This window comes from Canis aureus, chromosome 24 (genome assembly GCF_053574225.1).
Source record: "Canis aureus isolate CA01 chromosome 24, VMU_Caureus_v.1.0, whole genome shotgun sequence".
Classification (NCBI taxonomy): Eukaryota; Metazoa; Chordata; class Mammalia; order Carnivora; family Canidae; genus Canis; species Canis aureus.
In genome coordinates this window covers 14109686-14115682 of record NC_135634.1, presented here as the reverse complement: position 1 = coordinate 14115682, position 5997 = coordinate 14109686, and the positions used below count along the sequence as shown (strand labels likewise).

Genomic DNA, 5997 nt, shown 5'->3' with positions numbered 1-5997 from the left:
AGAAGGAGTGAACATTCTGTTGAGGGATTTATCTAGTTCTAGAAGACTCCTAAGAATCCTCAGCTTGAGGTTTCTGGGTGCCAACAGTCTTCCAGTGATTCAAGGCTGATTTATGCCTACTGAATTGAGAGACATGATTCCAAGGAGTTTCATTGTACTAGTTGTTAACAGTAGATAGTTCTTTTTCTCAGGGCCAAAGACTATTTTTCTCTGTCTTTTCCAAAAGACCATGTCTCTAAGTTTTAAGTTAGATAGGAATTGTTTAGGAGGATGTTGAGGAAAGACTGGGTATATTGCATGAATTCCTGACAAATAGTATTTGGCCATGTCTGCTTATAGTTGTGTAGAATCTAGTATCAGAGATAACGTTTCTAAATGTATAGGCTAGTCTTTATTAATTCATAATTGGAGAGTGGTTGAGCCCCATAACGAATTGATTTCATTGTCATTAAAGCCAGTGGCAGTATCTTGGGCCTTGGAAGTTTGAGAGTCTCTAAGATCTTTGCTAATAGGTAGCAAGTATAGTTTCAGAATTCCCTTTGTTCTTTCTACCTTCTTGAAGATTGGGCAGTAAAGTTTCTGAGCAAGTGGAAGGGCTTTGAAAACTCTAATAATAGCTTCAGCAAGATGGGTACCTCTCATCAGAGAGAGGTTGGAATTTCTGAGGTTGGAAACATATTGAATAAAGTATTTTATTTTATTTTATTTTATTATTTTATTTTATTTTATTTTATTTTATTATTTTATTTTATTTTATTTTATTTATTTTATTTTATTTATTTTATTTTATTTTATTTTTTTATTTTATTTTATTTTATTTTATTATTTTATTTTATTTTTTTATTTTATTTTATTTTATTTTATTTTATTTTATTTTATTTTATTTTATTTTATTTATTTTATTTTATTTTTTATTTAAGGTAGAATGAGTGAAAGAGAGCGCTCACACACGAGCAGGGGAGAGAGGGAGAAGTCATTTCTCTGCTGAGCAGGGAGCCTGAGGCTGGGATCATGAGCTGAAGGCAAATGCTTAACTGAGTGAGTCACCCAGGTGCCCCTGAATGAAGTTTTTGCTACTATTTGAGATGTAGATTTCCAACAAGAAATCTATGTCTATCCCAAGAATAAGCAAATGATGACCAGGACATATTCACAACCCTTGTGTGAAAACCATTTGGAGGTATTCAAAGAGACCTTGAGGTTTGACTCTTGTCCATGTTTCACTTTTATTATTTTTAACCAAGGATTATGCTGGTGAGAGGTGAGACATAAAACAACATGCTCAGCAATTTTAGTAAAGTTTTCCCTTTGAGTGAGTTCACTAACCAAGTTTGTCTTTACCAGAGTGTATAATTTTATGTAAAATATTTGTTTCTTTTGAGAACCTTTGATGCCATAAAGAAACTTTCTTGAGAGCACCAGAAGCTAAAGTGGGTAATCACCCAGATTTCTCCCCCAAACCCTTCCTTTTCAAACTCTGAAGGTAATTGCTGGCATTGTAATGTAGCCTCTTTGAGCCTATTAAAAGACTTGAATTTTTCCTATCACGAGGGCTAAGATCTTAGTAAGGGATACCTATTGCCATAATGATCAGCCAGGCCGTTTTCTTTGATCTTTATGTTATCTCTCTCTCTCTCTCTCTCTCTCTCTTTTTTAATGGGCTTCTATCTTTATAGTCATTATCTCTTTTAGGAAGTATTAATTCTGAAGTCAAGAACCCTCATTGTTTCCAAAGCATTTCAAAATTATGGACTATCCCAAAAGTGATCCACTCTGAACCTATGTGTATTAACCCTTTTAACTCCAGCTAACCAGTTCACTAACTGGCAAACTGGTGACTTCATGGTGAGTTCTGTCATCTGGGAGTGTCTTGTCTCTAGCAAAGGAGTCACATTTTAGGGGAGAATTGAGATCTGTTTCAGCATACTGTTTTTAATATCATTTAACAGTATAAAAATTATTCTTAGCTCATAGGCCATCCTGTGGGTGGAATTTGGCCCATGGGCCATATTTTGCTGACCCCTTAAGTATTACTATGAATAGAAATATGTGAGGGATAAAGTAATTGGATTTTATGTGAGCTAAGCCTCCTTGCTGAGACATGTTCTATCTTTGCAGTGAGCAACAAAGATTGTACAGTATGAAGGACCTTGGGGTTGGAAGAATATCCTTAAATGAAGTGAGCAGAAGTCTTTAACTACTGTGCCTATTTTTAGATAAACTGGGTAGTCTTTTGCCACTGGGTCAAGAGAAATTTCAGTAACCTCTTGATTTCTGATGATTCTCATGAAGTTAAGTCAGAACACCAATGGCTTGTTCAGATCTCTCATGGATGAATAGGTAGAAAAATTCATTATAATTAACTCAGTAGGAAGTGACTGAGGTGCTCATTTTATATTGTAAAAGATCTGTTCATGTTTAGGTTTACATGGAAGAGATTTGGTTATTGAGGTCTTGGCTAAATTATTTAATAATCACACCATTTTGGAAAAGTTGGGATTCATTGCCTGCATTGGTCAGTGAGATCTAGGAATCCTTCTAATTGTCTCTTAGTTATTTGTGTTGGAAAGATTCGAACAATTTGTAATCTGTCAAGAGTAAGGGATATCTCCTTAGGATAAATCATGTGCTAGTTAGTATACTTGAATAAAGTTATAACTTCTCTTTGGAAATCTTATGTCTTTTCTGAGCTAAAACCAAAAGATACAACAGCCTTTGGCCTTACCATATCTTTCAAACACAACAAAAGATCATTCACATATTAGACTACAGTAGAAACCCAGGGAAATTTAAGATTCTTGAGGTACAGATTGAGGACTTGTTGAAAAATTGGGGGTACCCCAGGAAACCTCTAGGACCTAACTGTCCAAGATATATTATTGATTTTCCCGAGACAAACAAGTATGGACTATTTTGATCTAAAGAAACACCATGCACTGAGTGGAGCACTTGACAGGATAAGCACTGGGTGTTATGCTATATGTTGGCAAATTGAACTCCAATAAAAGGAAAAGGAAAGAAAAGAAAGACCACAGAAAGACACAGATACGTAGGTGTGAAATATGTACCCTCAGGCAGCAGTGAAGATAAAATATTATTTTGATATGGCTCTGTATGAAATTGAGATGAGGGGCACCTGGGTGGCTCAGTTGATTAAATGTCTGCCTTTGGCTCAGGTCATGATCCCAGAGTCCTGGGATTGAGCCTTGCATTGATCTCTCTGCTCAGCAGAGAGCCTTCTTCTCCCTCTCTGTTTGCCACTCCCCCTGCTTGTGCTATTTATTTGACACAGACAAATCAAGTAAATAAATAAAAATAAAAAGCAAATCTTGAAAAGATGAGAGGGAAGATGTATATTCTATTTATGGGCCTTAAATCCTGAATAGATCTACATTCTTTTCTATTACTCTTTTTTTTTTTTTTTTTAAATAATGAGGACAGGAATATAATGTAAGTACGATGAGTCCTTTCTATGTAAAGTTTTCAGATATGTTTTTTAGTCCTTTCTGTAGCTGCTGCTTTTTGAGAGCATGTCCAAATGTGAGTAGGTATTTGGATGGGTCAGTGGAGGCTTGATGGCTTCAGCCCCAATAAATCTGCCAATGTCAGTAAACTTTTTGCTTTTCCACAAAAAAGGCATACTTCCTGGAGATGTTGAGCTTGGGTTTGATTTAAATAAAGGGATACTAGTAAATCAATGTCCCAATTAGCTGTGACCTGATTATTGAATAGGAAGACCTCAAGATTTCAAGGAAAGGGCCATTAGGAGAACACTTAATATGGTAAGTGTTTTGTGCAGTAGGTCTTTCCCTATTAAATTACCTGGAGTGATATCACAAAAGGAGGAAAAAATGTTCCTTTGTTAAAAGCCTGCTAGTAGACTGAGGGTAGTACTTAAGAATGTTTGAGGTTTATTATAGATGCCATCACTGAAGTAGTTTGTCAACTCCAAGGGAGAGGTTCTGTAATAGTGGTAGGGTTTAAGGTTGGTATAGGATCAGTATTAACACAGATCTTATAGGGTTTCCCTTCAATATTATAGAACTTTGTCCTTCTGAGTTTAAGGATAAAGTAGGATATTCTCCATCATATCACCTTCCTTGATCACCTATTTCATTTTTTTTTTAAGATTTATTTATTTATTTATTCATGATAGACATAGAGAGGCAGAAGACACAGGCAGAGGGAGAAGCAGGCCCCATGCAGGGAGCCCGACGCGAGACTCTGGGCCAAAGGCAGGCGCCAAACCGCTGAGCCACCCAGGGATCCCCCACCTAGTTTATTTTTTTCCTTCACTTTGTTAGCAATGGTAGAACTATTGTTTTTCCATTGTCTTTCCTGTTTATAGTATCTGCAAGTGTCTGTATCAAAAGATTTACTTTATTAATTCAGAAGTTCCACATCCTGGCTACTCCTTTTTAATGGTTATCCTAGAGATTAAAACATGCATTTTTTACTCTATCAGTGTGTAATTCTGGTGCATTTACCCTTTCCCAAACATTGAAAGAATATTAAAATGTTTCAAATCCACTTACTCCTCTTATCCCTGACTTATTATGACTGTATTGTTGTATCTTTTAATGCTATATGTTTAATACCCTACAAGATATTATCATTGTTGTTTATAGTTAATATTCATTTAGAATTACTACCACTGTTACCATTTCTTATTCCTTTCTGCATTATACTTCCTTTTTGGGTCATTTTTGTTCTACCTGAAGAATACCTTTTTTACTTATGGCTCTGTGATTCATAATGTTTCTTGAATCTGTAATTTGCTGTCATTAGTTTTAGAAAATTCTTAGCCATTGTCTCTTTAAATATTATTTGTGACCGCCTCCTCTCTTTTTTCTCTCTCCTTCCTCATGGGATCCAGTTACATGTATGTTAGCCCTTCTCATCTGTATTATCTATGTTTCTTATCCTGTCCTTCATGATTTTCATCATTTTATCATTCCAGTCTTTATTTTGAATATTTTCCTATGATATCTCTTCCAGTTCATTAATAATCCTTCCTGTTGTACTTCTGTGTTTTTAAACCCATTCATTGTGTTATTAAATACAGTTTTGTTTTGTTTTTTAATAATTTATTTTCTCCTCAAAAATCTGTTGTGTCCTATTCCTGGGCTTTTGAGACTTTCAGAATTCTGAGTCTTTTTCTGAGTCTTTTTTTATTTTTTTTTTAAGATTTTATTCATTTGAGAGAGAGTGCACATGCAGGACTGGCAGGAGGGGCAGAGGGAAAGGGAGAAGCAGACTCCCCACTGAGTGGGGAGAGAAGTGCGAGGCTTGATCTCAGGACCCTGAGATCCTGACCTGAGCTGAAGTCAGAAACAACCAACTGAGCTACCCAGGTGCCCTTTAGTTTCTTGTTACCTTAAGCATTCTGTGCGTAGTTAAAAATGGCAGAGACTATCTGGAGCCCTTACAAGTCTATTTCTATTGCTTGTGGTTTTTGCTAATTGTCTTGTCTCCTCAGTTTCCTGGTTTTTGTTTTTGTTTTTGTTTTGTTTTTTTAGGTTTAGACCTTGTATTTGAAATCTTTCTTTAGAAATAACTTATACCTAGGAGATGGTATCTTCCAACAACACTTCCAGGAGTGCCTAAAGGAGCTAGCAGTCTACAACTATATTGATCTGTTTTCAAGCTTTGATATTTGAAGCAGTCCCCATGAGAGTCGGTATACTTCTTGTTCATATCATTCTTAGATTACTGTTCTTTATGGTATTGCCCAAAGTGTATGGGCATTTCCTTGCAACCTTTCCTTCTTTCTTCTTGGCTTCAGTGGTCCTTAGACTAACTATAAGCTTTATCTCCTTAGCCCTGTAAGGTTATCCAAAACCTCATTCGGCTCCCCAGTAGCCTCACTGTAGGACTGAACATATCTCTTCAACTATCATTAAATCCTGAGTTACCTTATTAATTGTTTATTTTTTATACCATATGTTATATTATAGTTTTTTTAGAGTCATATGCCAGTTATATTCTCCATTTTTT

The 5997-nt window shown here is 35.7% G+C and overlaps 1 protein-coding gene across 7 annotated transcripts in view; it reads left to right on the top strand.

The window, feature by feature from the left end:
* Positions 1–5997, top strand: part of CDK8 (cyclin dependent kinase 8) — a 131110-nt gene that overhangs the window by 29664 nt on the left and 95449 nt on the right. The gene's annotated exons all lie outside the window — the stretch shown is intronic.